The 2,093-nt window shown below is 48.7% G+C and overlaps 2 pseudogenes; one reads left to right on the top strand and one right to left on the bottom strand.

Moving 5' to 3' along the window:
• Positions 1–320, bottom strand: part of LOC146885430 (uncharacterized) — a 2,154-nt pseudogene extending 1,834 nt beyond the window's left edge.
• On the top strand, positions 294–1,121 carry LOC114188251 (uncharacterized; annotated as a pseudogene).
• The last annotated feature ends 972 nt before the right edge of the window (positions 1,122–2,093 follow it).

Below are 2,093 nucleotides of genomic sequence, written 5' to 3'. Positions count from 1 at the left end.
GTCGATGTCGGTCGATGGTATGAAAACACTTCCTGATGTCGAATTCCAAATACCAGCGAGAGGTTCCCCACTCTTCTTTGATCCGTCTTAGGGCCGAGTAGCGACCTCGACCCGAGCGGAAGTGCGATGTGTCTGGAAAGTCGGGATCATAAATGGATTCGAATACCATTCTGATCGTCTCTTTCATGATCTTTTCTATAGGTAGAACTACTGTAAGCGGTCTAAACTTCGACCCTTCTTTCTTCATATTGTAAAGGGGAGCAAAGCCCGTTTTTCGCTCCCTCTATTGATTGATAGATCAAGGCCCCCCTGCCGTCATTTCAGTGACTCATAAGGCTTCCCTCAGCTCAGTTCTTGAGAATGGTCGCCACCTCTCCCAGGACCGGAATGATTATCCCTGCCCGATGGGTCTACATCCATCCCTGAATGTCGTCGGGTACTGTTCACTTCCCCGCCATTCTTGTAACCGTCACCTGTAATCCGCGTAGGTGTGTCCGCACCCCCCTGAGTGGACGAGAAAGAAAGGATTTTTCGGAGACTTCGTTCCAAACCCGGGAGTCAACTTTCCCGTATGAGAATTGGGTACATGTATCAGTCCGTGGAAGAGTGAAAGGGTCACCACTACTGAGGATCTCCCCCCTAATCATAGATAGGTCGTCTGAGGGTTCGCCGCGGTTCATTGTTGTGCTTACACACTAGGCTACCCTTCTCCGAAAGCTCAACGGGACCACCTACCACTAGTCTTCGGCCAGAGGGGTTTATTGCACAAAAACGCCGGGACGTAGGCTCCCGAAGAGGGAAGCCCAACGAATGTCAGATGCAAAGCCCCGTACCTCATTAAGATCATATTGGCATACTCTCCCAAAAAAAAGAGCAGACCCCATTGAAGACGAGAGTGAGGTACAACAAGGCCATTTCTGTCCACCGCCCTTCTCACGGAGCTGTACGTGGATGTTATCGTTCATACAGCTCCCAACCGACAAGCAGTTAGCCTCCCTCTACAAGAAAGAATGGAAGTATGGATGAATCGACATCAAATAAAATAAATAGAGGAATTAGGTTTTTCTTTTCAGCAATAACATGATAAGAGCATCCCTTTCACAAAAACCTACGGGTCCTCCCCCTTATCCTGCTTGCCACTTCAGCACCTTGTGATCTTCTCAAAGATCATTACGAGCCCTCTCTTAGAATGTTTTTGTAGATTCCGAGAATTCCACGGTGGATCAGGATAAGTATGTCCTGGATTCATTCTCATCTTGGAGCTTCTGCTCTCCTCCGGGGAGGGGTTTTTATAGATAGAGAGGTGAGTCGAGGGTAGCCCCCCGCTTGACCGATTTCTCGGAACGGAATCAGAGGAGGTTTGAGCTCGACCCGCTAACGAGCCCCTGAGAAAGCCTTGGTAAAGTCAAGCGCGCTAGCTCTTTTAAGTGAAGGCGCTCATCCTCTTGCTGGGAGATGGGCTAATGCCACTTGCCCTAATGAATAAATAAACAGGAGAGGGGTGAAGCTTGCTTACTTGTTAGAGTAAGGAGCTTAGGCTTTCGAAAGCTCAATCCCTTGCTTGTTGTTTTCGAGCCGGAGCTCGCTGGGTAGTGAAGTGGTCCGTGAAGGTTAAATCACACTTGTGTTAAGCAAGCCGAGTAGTCAGACTTAAGATTTAAGCAGTTGTTGGAGAGAAGAGACCAGTCAGACCTGCAAACACCGGGTAGTACGCAGCGGCAGTTTTCAATCATACAATGTGTACTCGTAGTCTGACTTTTAGCGGTAGTCAGCTATCCTCGTTCTCCTCTTTTCATTGCCCTATTGAGTTGAGTAAGGGTTGGTGTTTGCAAAAATGTCGAGCTGACGGGGTCCGGTACCAGTAGTGACAATGGCAAAGGGGGGAAGCTGGACACTGCTAAACCGTAAGAGATTGCTCAAGATGAGTGTCTGGGTAACAAAGCCGAGAAGGGTGTAGTCAAGGTGCGAGTTTAACGAGCGAGGAGAGTGATTTGGCCCATAGAAGCGAGGATCTAGAAGAGAGGGTTGATACTGGGTCAACTATGGCAGTGACTGAGGGGGACTTGTTCTGTGATAAACAAATGACTCCAAAC

This window comes from Vigna unguiculata, chromosome 6, assembly GCF_037176805.1.
Source record: "Vigna unguiculata cultivar grain cowpea cultivar isolate G323 ecotype 2 chromosome 6, ASM3717680v1, whole genome shotgun sequence".
NCBI classification, from domain to species: Eukaryota; Viridiplantae; Streptophyta; class Magnoliopsida; order Fabales; family Fabaceae; genus Vigna; species Vigna unguiculata.
This window is presented reverse-complemented; position numbering and strand designations above follow the sequence as displayed.